The 15,075-nt window shown below is 38.4% G+C and overlaps 1 long non-coding RNA gene across 1 annotated transcript in view; it reads left to right on the top strand.

The window, feature by feature from the left end:
- The window catches only part of LOC135499797 (uncharacterized), a 70,406-nt gene extending 55,691 nt beyond the window's left edge, over positions 1-14,715 (top strand). Inside the window, exon 3 of the long non-coding RNA XR_010449343.1 lies at positions 13,752-14,715. This is a non-coding gene — a long non-coding RNA (uncharacterized LOC135499797). The remainder of the gene's footprint in view (positions 1-13,751) is intronic.
- The last annotated feature ends 360 nt before the right edge of the window (positions 14,716-15,075 follow it).

Here is a 15,075-nt window from a genome sequence, read left to right as displayed (position 1 = left end):
CTTGACTCTTGTGATTCCTTAGTAACGGACGGAATATGTTTACTCATAGAGTATTTCTTGACTTCAGCCAAACATAGATCAGCAATCTCCTTCCGCGCCAAACACCATCCCTCGGCCTCCTTAATGTCATCAGGATCGTTAAGTTGACAGGCGAACAAAATGTTTGTTTGGGTTAGTGACTCCAAGGCGGTCTCGATACTCTCGCCGTACTCGCTAACGTAGCGCCTCGACCGCTCTTGAGACATGGCTTCTGTCGTTCGATTGAGGTAACGTGTAAGAACTCCTGCCTGGCTTGAGCGCATCTTCTTAAGTTGGGACGTGAGTTTTTTCTGAGACATGTTGTTGCATAAGCTTGGCCAAAGTCGGTTTAAGAATAGAGCTTGATGAAGCGCCGTCGGAAGTTGTGTAACGACGATGTCACCCATGGGCATGAGTTGCAAATTGGCTAACTAGGGCGATAATTTTTGAATTTATAATGGGGTGCACAAGCCACAATGTCACTCGACAAGTTGAGAGTTTGAGAATATGTATTTTGTTAAATGAGCAGTAGACCAAATAGCTTGTTAGGCCTTGATCTACTAGAATAATAGGCTTGGAAATTTAGGCAAGTCTACGACACCAAGTAGCTTGCTAGGCTTTAGCAGTGAAAGTTGACAATGTACATGACGATGTACATGAATGCATACACTGAACCATGTACCAATAAATTTACCAACCAATGTACAGGACAATGTACATGAATGTACACGAGTGCATCCACTGCACTGTGAGAATGGAAATAATGTACAGAACAATGTACATGAATGTACACGAGTGCATCTACTGCACTGTGGAAATGGAAATGATGCCTAATGCATAATTTTTATAAATAACACTTAAAATTTACCTTTTGTGCGGCATCGGCACATCCAGAAATTGAAGTAAGGAAATGGTTTGAAGAATATTATTTAATTATAATGGAAAGGTGTAAGGCATGACCAGTGACAATGTGGCAGTGTTAGGCTGGCCAGAGAATTGGGGCCAAAAAGGGACTTACCCAACTAAAAGACCTTTTGACTGATGTACTGAATTTAGGTAATTGTAATTGTTATGATTGGAACATTTGTAGTAAATTTTAGTGTAGAAGTTGGGGGTTTTATATTGAAAAATGGTGAGCGCAGAAAATATTGTGGTTTTTAAATGGTGGCCAAATTGCAACTGCCAGATGGCAGCACCGAATAGAAAAAAAGAGAGGTTTAGAAATAGAGAGGTTTAGAAAGCTGGACAACAATTAGAGTTAATATTGAGAAGCTAAACAGGTGTATGAATACAGAGAGAAGTTAGAGGAGGTCCTTTTTCAACTCAATGATTACCACCATAAAATAAGCATATCAGTGTTCACCCTGTTCAATCAACCTTAGGCCACATAGCAGGGCTTGAATCGGCAAGGTGATACAGTTACCCACCTAATTCAATATCCAATGGAAAGCATGATTTCAAGGAATCAGGCAATCTATGCAGTAACCAACCAGCTTAGAGAGGTACTTTCAAGGGTCTTGCTTGTCTCTTAACATAATAGAGTCCTGACAATATGTTCTTACATGACAATATGTTCTTACAAAAGTGCAAAGGTGGTCATTACATTAGATTACCATGTAACACTAAAGCTGTCATCAATGTATTGTCACAGGGACAGGGAAATGATCAGAAGTGTTTGCTCTCGAGTCTACTGGCTGCTAGATATGTCAAGGAACATAAAATAGAACTTCAAGAACATGCGGATTCACTACTGAAATGCTGCAAAAGATGTATGAAAATGAGATTAAGATCGAGTACGAAGTACGAATCGACTCATTTCCTGTATGTGTTCATAAGGATATCCCTAAAATCGAGAGTGATAACAATCTTAAGATCAATGTGTTCAAGTTACAGAATGAAGCTGCTAAAAACATACGTGAGGCAAAACTAGAACCTCTCTACATGTCCGGGAATGGTAAGAACTATGATGATGATGATGTCATTGATATTCTTTATTTCAAGGGGCATTTAATGTACATAACTGACATCAATATGTTCTTCAGGACTGGCACTCATACTGTGTATCTCTGTAGGAGGTATATGAATTACGTTTATCATAAGAAAACAATTGCGAATCATAAGAAGAAATGTAGTGAACATGAATACTGTAAGATTAGTGTACCATAACCTAACAGTAAATGGTAACAACTTAAGTTTGAAAAGCATTCAATAAAGAATATAGTTACTTTTGTTATCTATGCAGATTTTAAGTCAATAAACATACCTGTAGTATCAGTAGAGAGTACTAGTAAGAAACTTTTTAAACATAACTCATCAGCAGTTGGAGTTTATGTTCACTCTGATTATCAATATCTTTACAATAATCAGTATTTAAGTCATAGAGGTTCCGATGTTGCAGACGTGTTCTGTAATTGGCTTATCAAAATGGAAGAACAATTCTCTAATCTATTAAACTGTAACTATCCTTTAGTAATGTATGATGAAGAGTGGAATAGATATCACTCAGAAACACACTGTCACTACTGCAATAAGTTGCTAGTGTATGATAAAGTCAAGCATCATGATCAGTACAGTGGTAGATATTGAGGTGCTGCTCACAACTCATGCAATCTGAATGAAAAGAAAGTCATGTTCGTTCCAGTGTTTTTTCACAATTAAGGTAATTATGATTCTCACCTATTCAGTGAAGAGTTAATGACTAAGCTACCAGAGTACAAGAAACTTAAATCACTTGCCAAAACAGCAGAATAATACATTTCATTTCAGTTCGGTTGTTTTAGGTTCTTGGTTCATACACTCCGGTTTAGACAACATAACCATATCAATGTTCGATGATGACTTCAAAATAGCGAGATATCACTTCCCTTCTAATGATGATTCTGAACTATGAAAAAAGGATCGGTACTTTATTCATTTCACACGTCACATGGAAGTTACAATGTAACCTACCTAGAAAAGTCAATGTTCATTGATGAATTTTGATGAATTCAAGAATGAAGTGGCATCTGATTCAGCGTATGAGGAGGCTAAAGGCATATGGGATCATTTTAACCAAAGAAATCACGGTGAGTTCATTGACCTCTACTGTTCATTGACCTCAAAACTGATGTTCTGCTTCTGGCAGATTTATTTGAAAAGTTCAGGGAAGTAAATTTAAAGTACTTTCAGATAGATCCATGCCACTGTTACTCGTCTCCAGGACTTACCTGGCAAGCTGGTTTGAAACACACATGAATAAACCTAGAACTACTGACTGATACTAACATCTTACTTACTTTTGAAAATGCAATAAGAGGGGGTATTTCAGGTGTTATGGGAACAAGACATGTTAAGGCCGATGATAACCACAAACTACTCTACATTGATGCTAATAACCTTTACAGTTGGGCTATGATGGAACCTCAACCTTATGGTAGTTTTAATATGACAGATATTGATTCAACAGATGAGGATAACCTCTATTTAAAACTAATTTCGAGAAAGACTATTTTAAGTTAATAAATAATGCTTTCTACTGAAAGAGCTGTGAGAACATAAGGAACAGGTTGGAGACTGAATTTGTAACAGATGGTGAAAGAGCCCGAAGTGTAATGGCCAATCCCAGGTTTTTTACATCAATTTGCGTAATTGTTGAACATAATTCTGCTATTAGCATGAGGAAAACATCGATGAAATTTAACAAACCAATTTACATAGGTGCTACAGTCTTGGAACTGGCCAAATTATTGATGTATGAATTCTACTATGAGGTGCTTCAACCATATTTTGGTGAGAAGAACCTGGAATTTCTGTATCTTGATACAGATTCCGTTGTACATAAGATAAATACTATTGATTTAATTGAAGACCTCAAAGGGTTCAAGGACCACTTTGACTTCAGTAATTACCCAAAAGATCATCATAATGTAATCGAGCATAGCTCGATTGCATTTTTTATCAAAGCCCTTATAATGTAAAGCTCGATTTCATTATTAGAGAGAAGGAATGTGAGGAAGCATCTTTTAAGTACTACTTATCAAGGGAATTAAACATACAATCCATTAATTTAAAGACGATAACATTTTACAACTCTTGGCGGATATATGATTTTCTACCAATAAGTGTAAGAGGTTTATTAACATATTGGTTAGATTGGGAAACAGGTAATGACATTTTTTTCAAGAAAGGTCATTAGATCAGGCCCAGAATATGATCATATTAAAATCAACTGTGATAACAATAATTACATAATAACTGAACACACAGAGGATAAATATTATGAAATTTATCGAAGCCCTAATACCAGTATAAAAATTAAAGACGGTCCGTTTGTACAAATCGATAAATTTAATCAGTGGTTGGATTTTAAACAAACAAAATTTACTCAGAAAGGGAAGTACTACCAAACCATTTAAAATGTACGTAACAAAACCTATTTTAAGATCTAATCTGGTTGATATTAGTAAAACACTCTACAACAATAAACCTTCAGATAGTTTTCTGTACTGTTCCTGTAGAAGATGGAGAACAAATAAAGCTTCAAAGGTATGTTCTTAACTGTAATAAAGAAGTTAATAAGTGTGCTAATCATGTTAAATTTGATATCACAAATAATGATGGAAAAGTAGTTAATTTTAGAGGAACAAAAGTATCTTTACATTTTAGAATAGAGTTGAATATTTAAGTGTGAATTAAATACAGGGAAAAACATGGATTACATAAACTTCATTTACTTCATAATAAGTGAAGAAGAATGTGAGGAAGCTACATTTAAGTATTAGATACCTGAACAGTTAAACATAAAAACTATTACTTTAAAACCAATAACCTTTTACAACTATTGGTGGACAGGGGATTTTATTCCATATGAAATGTATCTAAGTGTTAGAAAAATACTCTTTCAGAGTAAAAGATTAAAACAATTTAGATCTAAATCAGGACATACTAGTTTAACTGAAATATGTTCTGAAATTCAAAAGCAAATAAAAGAAACTGATTTTAATCATGTTAAACTAAATTGTGATAACAACAATTACATGATACTTGAACTTAGTGAGGACAAACCGTTTAGTTTTGATAAAGTAATTACCGTAACTGGAAAGAGTCATATTACATTGGTTAATAAGTGGTTTGAGTTTAAACAAACAAAATTTACTAAGAAAGGGAAGTACTACTCTACCAGACTTCATTTTTACTTATCACAACTTGTTTTAAGATTAAATCTGGTTGATACCAGTAAAACACTCTTCAATAATAGACCTTTAGATCTTTTCTGTATCATACCAGATAATAGTGATCAGACAACGTACTCTCTACTATACCACAGTAGAGCATTTCACTGTTGTCGATATCGCATAAAACAGTGGACATTCTACTGTGTGTTTGCTTTTGCGCACATTCTCTGCGCAACGAAGAATACCATTGAATATTATATAAATATTGCATGTCAAGCCATAGAATAGTCAAAATTATTTGTCAGGTCAAAAATTATTTCACGAGGCTTTAAACCAAACCTTGAAGAAATCGGCCCAGCAGGTTTTGCACAGCGACCCAAACCACTGTCAAAGTGATTTTTAATCGGCGGATACGCAAATCATGTATGGAGCCAAGACGTGTATACATGCTTCCCGAAATTGGTGGCTTGCATTAGAGTTAACTTTTTCCCCTTTGTCCGTCATTAAAGGCATTCAAGTGTGTTGGTCAACTATGACTATCTCCTTTGTCCCTCCACCATAAGGTCTGGTTTCCCCTTATGACATCACTATTTCGGACACTCAGCGCCCCATTTCTGGAAAGGTGTATATTATGTACTGTAGACAGTGTGTGTTTACATTAGCAGACGATGTTTGTTTGAAGCGAGTCCAGGCCCAACTTGAATGCCTTGTACTTTCTGTTCGTGGATGTAACAGTCCCACCCAATGCAACCTACCTACTTTGTGGGTGTAATTCAAGACCCTGACAGTATCACTGTGCATTTTCCTGGCTTAAAACGCCGTAAATATGCTGTTTTTTATCGCCGATTTCGTCGAAATCTTAATGGCCGCCATTTGCAATATCGCGTCATCGATGACGTCAGCCGTGGAATAATGCCGTGGAATAGTCAAAATTATCGCATGGCACGTGGTCGTGAATGACGCGACGTGATTGGCTCACATACTAATGAGGTATGATAATCTGGAATATTGTTGAATGACCACGTGTTTTTAATTTGTACTATATATATAGTTTTTGACTGTAGCCGAATAGATGATAAATCAATAAATCAATTTGAATTTGAAATTTTGACTCTTTTATTTCATTTTAGCAGTGAGGATGGGCGGCTACAGGCGGTATCATTTCCAACAACATGTCACAATGAGAGACCTTTTTCCCCTATGTGCCAGGAGTATGAGGCGTTGGGGTGGTTAGGTCCTCTCATTCCCAGCTGCCAGTCACAATCTAGTAACTTTTTGTCTCACGTATGAAGTTTGGCAGTGATCATGGGTCGGGGTCCTATCATTCCCAGCCGCGAGTCACAATCTGGTAACTTTTTGTCTCACGTATGAAGTTTGGCAGTGGTCATGGGTCGGGGTCCCATCATTCCCAGCCGTAAGTCACAATCAGGTAACTTTTTGTCTCACATATAAAGTTTGGCAGTGATCAGGGGTCAGGGTCCTATCATTTCCAGCCACGAGTCACAATCTGGTAACTTTTTGTCTCACGTATGAAGTTTGGCAGTGGTCATGGGTCGGGGTCCCATCATTCCCAGCCGTAAGTCACAATCAGGTAACTTTTTGTCTCACATATAAAGTTTGGCAGTGATCAGGGGTCGGGGTCCTATCATTCCCAGCCACGAGTCACAATCTGGTAACTTTTTGTCTCACGTATGAAGTTTGGCAGTGATCATGGGTCGGGGTCCTATCATTCACAGCCACGAGTCACAATCTGGTAACTTTTTGTCTCACATATAAGGTTTGGCAGTGGTCATGGGTCGGGGTCCCATCATTCCAAGCCGTAAGTCACAATCAGGAATTTTTTTGTCTCACATATAAAGTTTGGCAGTGATCAGGGGTCGGGGTCCTATCATTCACAGCCACGAGTCACAATCTGGTAACTTTTTGTCTCACGTATGGGCCCACTCATTGTTAATTCAAGAAGCGGATAATAGACGGCGAAAGCATCTGGCCAACTGTGAACTGTCTACTCTGTAAGTGGAAAATGGAGACAGTGAAGAGTTCACTGTTTTGTGCGGAGCATGCTCTGGATCAGATTAAGCTTCAAAGGCATGAACTTAACTCTACTAAAGAAGTTAACAAATGTACTAATCATATCATTTTTGAAATAACTACTGATGATTGTAAAATCGTTAATTTCAGAGGAACATCAATTGTTCTTGAATTCGTAATAGAGTTAAACCATTGTATTAACGTAAGTGATGATGAGGTCATAACTGATAAGGTAATCATTCCATTGGAGGAATAGAAGTGTTACTTTTTAAGACAGAAGGTTTAACAAAAATACTATTACAAGAACTTTTAGCTTGTTTATTAGAAGTAGTAGTATATTTACTGTATGTTTCATTAATAGTAGTTTATTTAACTACAAGTTTCTTATTAGTTTTCTTAACTAAAGGACTGAAGTAAATTAAACTAACCAAAATAACTACACCTTCACCTACATAGAGGTGGGTTGCATTAGATATTGAACTTCGAGTAGAATTTTCTTCATTACTATTACTAGTAATTGTACTTACCTCTCCTTCAGGTTCTGGTTTAGGTTCTTTGAATGTTGTCTTTTCTTTTTTATTTCTCTTAAATTCCTGAGACCATTTACCCAACTCTCTAGAACGATACTAATTGTTTATCATATCGAACATTCTTAGATACTACCACTTTAGTAATATCTGTATAACTTGTAACTTGAGTTGCGTTATTGTTGTAGATGTCGAAGTAGTGACCGATGGTCCCAAAGCATTTTGCTCATTAATTTAAGTGAAAAGATGCTGTTTTAAAAGTTTTTTTTTCCTTGCTTATAAAAACTTCTCAAATTATTTGGTATTAGACTTTAGGTTCTGGAAGGTCAAGATTTGGCATAGCGAGCATTAATTCCCCTGCGTTGATTCCTTCCGGGTCTTTGAGCAGAATTTTGCTCATTTTAAGGTTGAGATCTGCCGTCAAAATAACTTAATACCCCTTGCCGACGCTACTTAAAGTCGCTCTCTTGTCAGAACTGGTTCTGGGCCGCTTATACTGAACCGGAGGTGTCGGACACGATGTGGTCAGTATCTAGTCAAATGTGTACACGGCCAATAAGGTCATTGGTCATAGGATTGGTTTCCACACTACACCATGATGATTAGGAAGTTCCTTTAAGCAACTAATAGGCGTCATTATGAGTTAATAAGCGGCAGCATTATAGTGAAGACTGTAAGCTAATGGACTGTTTCGTCCGTATCCAAGTAATAAAATTCTTCCTTCCACCCGATTAGTTTTTAGCTCAGCTGACAAAGTCAGCGGAGCTAGTCAAATAGCCATTCGATTGGTGTCCGTCCTTCCTTCCATCCATCCTGCCATCCTTCCATCTAGCCATCTGTAGACAAAGTTGGGCATTTTGTAATCATACAACCGTGGCACTTCAAATCTAGTCTTGCTTATAAACACCGCAGAAAATGTTGCTTACGGAAAAAAATTTGGGCGATTCGACTCAAATTCAGCTCCCCAGGGGGCAAAATGCGTAAATGAAAAAACAAAATAGATTATAAAATAGATTAGTGTCGATTTATATCACCAGTTGGCGGTAGTGAGCAAAAGTGTTGTTTGACCCCGGATGACCCCGCTTTAAATTTCCCGCCGAGGTTACCTGGAGAACTATCATCAAGAAAATGGCGGTGACCTTTTTGTTTCTACCGGAGCGATGATTTTGTAAGTGACAAATTTTCTTTTTTAAGCCTTTACGGAAACGTATTTTGGTACGAAACTTCATACGTTTATAGAAAAGATCAACGAGAATGTGTTCAAATGCCCTCATAACGATGAGTTCAACAGAATTTGGTCAAAACAACCTTCGAATGGAGTCAACTTTCTTTGCGAAATTGAAGCGGCGACCTCATTATTTATCGTAATTTATGCAGATCTGAGTCCAGCTGATGGGTGATGTTCTGATTTGTGTTCAAACTATTGGAAACTTCGGAAATTAGTTCTATTAGTGCTACTATTCTGCAGGAGTATATTATAGCCATTGATGTTGACAGGTAAAAGCACGAACACTTTGTTCAGGTTTCTCGTCCAATCACGTGACCTCTCCAACACTCGATAATGCACTCTTTTCGTCCACGTTTTAGGCCAATCTTCGGCCTGAACATGAAATCTAATAAGCGCAGTACTTAAATCAGATGTTTCTCTCGCCTTGAAAACATTCCTGGGTAAAATTCATTGAGATTAGCCGAGTTAATCCACTTTTTCCGTGCCTAAAATCTCTGCCGCTGAATTCTATAAATAGAAACTATTAACATCGCAGCAGTGTGGTTCCCATTGTGCGCCCTCCCACTTCACACCATGTCAGGAACTTTTACGGAGAGAGAGGGCGTGCGGTAAGAAGAATGGCCAAAATGACGTCACGTTTTCCTGTCAATGTCTCTTGCCAGACCAGTCAAGCATTGGGAAAGCATCTTTAATTCTGACAACGTTAGAACTAGAAAAACGAATATGTTAATTTGCTAAATTAAAAGCAGATTTCACCACTAACCAGCCAAATCGGAATACGACGGCGCAAAATGTTCTCGCTTTCCTCCTGCTAAAAAACCTTGTTCCCGCACTCCTATTTTAATTTATGCCAAGGAATATGATATGATCTGTTTTCACTTTTTTGTAATTAAATGGTATTCATATAATAAGATCAATAGTAGTGTCCGTGTCAGATCCCATCATGGAGGTATAAATAATTATTTATACCTCCATGATCCCATCGTTCAACTAGTCTTCTCCCCCCAGGTGCCTCACACGGACCTTCACGTCCCCATACTCAAGACCAACTCTTACAATATCGCCCTCAAAACAACCCTGGAGTCATGAATTCACAGGTGCTCCTGTGAAATCTCAGTTCTAGTTTATTTATCAAACTTTATCGAGGGTTATCGAATCGAATGGATGTGTCGATCGTCGGGGCGGATTGATATGTGGTTAGGTTGTGCGTCCAAGGCGATTAGGTCATTCAGTTAGTTTGAGAAAGATCATGATCATGAAGATATGTTATCATAACTGGAAAATAAGTTGAAGTTATTTTTAGTACTACGATTCTTACATGAGTAAAAAGTAGACGTTTTAAGCAACACAATAATGTTACTCCCATAAAAAAACTGTCAATTCTCCTTACCACTCACAGAAGCCAAGCCATTGCTGTTAAGTTATGCAGGGGCTTAATCAATTACTTGCACTCCCTGTGGGGTGAATAACATTACCTTTTGAACGGCTAGCTGTAGGGGGATGATTGGAACAGCCGGTATACCTGCTGACCTGCTGAACCGAGGTTAATGTTATTTTCAATCCATGATTGCAGGTCAACTGATTTTCGAGATTTCGCGGGAAATGAAATTGTAAACAAACGCATGTGTGCAGTTCAAATGTAAACAAAAATGTATTTTTGGTACTTTTGGTTGCTGGACTTGGGTTTTCCCGCAGTTAGGAGCTGGATCAAATTGGTGGTCTATTGTGCTGTTTTAGTCAGAGGTAGCCCTTGATTATGAAGGGATTTTTAAATTAAGGTGACCATGGTCTTTTATGTGCTCAGCTCACCACAGCTTTCAATACTTGATGTATCTGATGAGGCGCGCGGAACCTGACATGGCCTTACCAAGGAGCTGCTCACGGTGCTGAACATCTAGCTTGCCTGTCGACTAAGTGCCTTTTTGGCCGAGACATTGCTACATGTAGGAGGAGCACGCATTTTAAAGTTATAGTAGTGATAGTACAGTTGGTTCGAGCCATTTGGAAGCCGACATGTGAAGGCCTATCTGGGTTCTCCTTCTTCTCCGTATAAAAAGGGGCATATTGCTGACTAAGGAACAAGGCATATTGACATTGCCTCATCATCTCTATGGGACCAATTGATATACTTTTATATGCACGCATACATCGTGCCATTTCAGGGTCCGAGTCTGTGGACAATTGGTTTGATTAATTTGTCTCTTCGATATTGCTCCTTTATTGCATTAGATTTTCATCGCAATTCGATCTATTCAAGATATAGCCAATTTGAACCTGTCTGCGCCAAGGATAGATTGGTTCCAGATCGACTCACTATGACTAGGAATACGCAGTAGAGCACAATGTCATGAAAAACGACCCTTTGTATTGTAAATTCCAATCACCTGCAGGACAGGTCAATTTCTCTCAATAAAATTAATTTTGTTGACTCCTGTAATCTCTACCTTATTAAAAAAAAAGAAAGTGGTGCTAGTCCCAAACTGGTAATTTCTATTTATTTTGACCTCTGTTAAATCAGGATACCTCTCAATTACAGACAGCATTTTGTATCCTTGTGCTGTACAACCCAGCCTGGACATACCACAGTTGTCCATGGAGAAGTCTCATCCTCTCTGACACTTTTTTTCTGTAAAGCTACTGATACAATATACTGAACTAGGGATATCTTCCGTTGCCTCCTGTAATATTTACATACCATGGCTGATTAGTTCAATCATATTTCATTCAGCTGGCAGCTCTGCATTGGAAATTTTAGTGGTATAACGTGTTCTCTTGACCTTCAAACAGTAGTACAAAGCCGATATGTACTACTTTATACCCTCAGTCCTATGTTATTAGGTCATCCAGCTGAGCGCCAGGCCCTTGGGCCTCTTGTTATAAGGATTATAGACCTTTTTGGCTAACTTTATCCGCTTGATGTATCAATATCTGAAGTTCACTGCTTCTTTGGTACGTGCGAGGGGCTAAAAGGGTGTTTTGAGTGACAGATCGCTCCGGTCCTTCCCCGCTTGGCTGGACCAAGTGGGCAGTTTATCGGAAAAATGCCCAATTTGGCAGGGTTTTGGTCAACAGGCTTGGTTTTGTAACTCTGTTTGTTGGGAGTTGGATTAGTTGTCAGGGCCGAAATGGTATATCAACCCGGCGAATCTGGGTAAAAGATAGACTCGAATCGGGAGCAAAGCAAGCTTAGACTGAGTAGACACCAACCAGTATTTCAAATATCGGACTCTGACTAAAATTCCAACTCACAAGAAACAAGGTAGGTGTTCAACCATTCCTTTCGAATTATTAAATGGTTTAAAGACAACTTTCGATTTCTCTTCTTTGAGTTGCTTGTGAATCCTTGGGTTGAATTTCTGAGTGCTGCCTTGAGTATCTCCACGGCTCAAGGTAGGCAAGATCACGGCCTCCCTCTAAGACAATTTACCGCGCGTTAGGGGTCGAAGTCTAGGGGATAAGAAAATTATCGCTCTCCATTTATGTTACTGGTATTAATTATGTCACTATCAGAGTCACAATTTGAGTTACTGTCATCATCAATCTTTGGACTTTCATGTCCTGATAATTCCCCATGACAGTGACCTAATGTAATGAGGGTAGTTGAGGCAAGGGCAGTTAGTCCAACTCATTCGTTACTAAGTAATCGTTTCCAAGGTCATAGTAAAGTTCTTCCTCATCATCAACAGGAAGGAACAACTTAGTTAATTTAGTGTAACCCTTAAGTACTGTCTTACCTAAAGAATCGTTAAGTCTAGCAGCCATCTTTGTCTGGTAGAGTCTATGATATTTAATGATTTCCTTCTCTGGCATGCAGCCTAAGTCATTAAAGAGAACTGGAACCGCCGAGCGATTTATTCAACTTTTCGACTTTCACCGCCCGAGAAAGTCAAACTTCCAACTTCCTATTCCGTCGAGTTCAGATTTGTAGCTCAGCCCCCAGTGCCCGAGCATGCGGAGTTCAATTTGTTATTATTGAGAATCATGTGAGAATCACGTGAGTCATGCGATCTTTCATTCATGAGTTTTCGTAATAAATTCCATAGTAGTGACGTCACTCAATGATTGACAGCTAGGCGCCATGTTTCATTCATGCCTCGTTCTGATCACCCGATACGCGGGAAATGAAAACGAGGTCATACGAACTGGCTGGGTGGTTTCAGTTCCCTTTAAATGTTAGTTGTTTGTTAAGGAAATCTTCAGCAACGAATACTTTCAGAATATCCATTTATGAAAAGTATTTATCACAAGTAGGACAGTGAACCTTTTGGTTTATATCACTCATTATATAGATTAAAAAGATTCATCAAATTTCACTCATTCCAGTTATGGCATTCCAGTTATGGTATTCCAGTTATGTTACTTCTTACAGACTGTACAGACTGTAAAGGTTGTAGTAATAGTATAATGGGTGCTAGATTACTCAGTTTTGTATTGGGATTAAGGCAACTTTAATTGATTTTGGCCCTTTTGCCTACACAGAATCATAGATTTTCGTAAATAGCATTATCCTATTACCAATTAGTCAACATTTACATCTACATGTATATGATACGAAGCAATTTGAAGGTCCGGTGATACATAATATGTTGTCGCAAAAGCTATTATTACAATACTTTTTAAAACATGCTTCACGATTCTGACGTACGTGACGTCGTAGTTCCCAGCGCAACAAAGCCACCGAAATTGAGAATGAATATTTTCAATGTTACCTAAAGTTGTACATATTCTGTCAAATAGCAATTGCCACACACTCAAACACTTTTTCACACCTCCGACGTGCTTTCTCTTTTTCAGAAAATTACTGATATTGACCATGTGGTTGTTGCAAGAGGTTGTTACCATGGTAATTGCACGGACTACAAGAACGACAATGTTGGCGTTTGGCATTGCTGCCAAGGACCGGGTCAAGATTACTGTAATGGTGGCGAGAGTGTCGCATGCGGCGTGCCATTTCCTCTTGTAGGCTTCGTGCTGGGCCTCATCCTCTTGCTTGGTGAAAGTGAAAATTAGTCTCGAAGATTTACGGCGCAACAATATGACCCAAGCGATGTTAACATCATTTGGGGAAGGAGGGGGAGAGTTATAGTTTCCCTTGTAATCAGAAAGACCTCAATCCTGAACGTTTTGCGTAACATCTAATCCGTTACTTTGGTGAGGAAATGAAAATTGCTTATAGAATTAGTCATGGCGGACGATTGCAATTGATTCAGTATATGTGTCGCTTTGAGAATTTGTATAAAAATTGTTGATTTCAAAAGTAACGTAACTTATGAAAAAAGGACTGGTATGCGCCGAATGATCCGTAATTTTTATACAGTTTTAATATAAAGCTAAACTGAGATTCAGATCCATGAACTGTTGTGCATGCTATCATAGTGTGTCACATATCAGGGACGAATTAAATGTTACGTAAAAATTCAGGGTTGAGGTCTTTCTGAATAATTCGTAAATATTGTAGTTTGTTTGAGCTGCCTTTTTGGGAGAAGGGAATTCCTTGATGACTTTCCAGTACTGCTTTACATATTTTGCAAGCCCGGCTTACCAAACAGCGACCTTTTTGCCTAAATGCAGAGCAAAACTCATTGTATAGTTGTCATTCAATGACAAAGCGGTCAACAACACTACTGTAGTTCTAGCGAAGGACCTTAGCAATGTACCCAGTGCGTTTATTACGCTTGTCAGTAAATCACATACTCGTGTATATTCCTCTCCATCGATTTTTGAAAATAACACGTGTTTAGTAAAAGAATATGAATCGACAGCGAGAAATCGGCGATTGTTAATTATGTGCATATAATTCAAATATGACGTCACTGCTCTTCGATTGGCGATTGTGTTGTAAAGGCTACGGCTCGCCAAACAGGGTAGAGTTTTATACCTGTTTAGTAAACCCGGTGTAATGTTTTTGAGTGTTTCTATTTTTGAGTGTTTCCCCTCATTGTTTGGGAACGCTAAAAGATAGATTGACAAGTTTTTCTGTGTTTCCCCCTATTGAAAAGTCATGGTCTCTCTAGCTGCCTATTGTTTGGAAACACTGACACATGGGAAACAACCACAGATGTTACACCGGTGTCCCGGTCGAAAATGTCCCCATTTGAAATTGTCCCCGGATACTAAC

The sequence above is a fragment of the Lineus longissimus genome, chromosome 15 (genome assembly GCF_910592395.1).
Source record: "Lineus longissimus chromosome 15, tnLinLong1.2, whole genome shotgun sequence".
Classification (NCBI taxonomy): domain Eukaryota; kingdom Metazoa; phylum Nemertea; class Pilidiophora; order Heteronemertea; family Lineidae; genus Lineus; species Lineus longissimus.
Note: the sequence above shows the minus strand (reverse complement) of the source record. Positions and strands in the feature narration are given on the sequence as shown.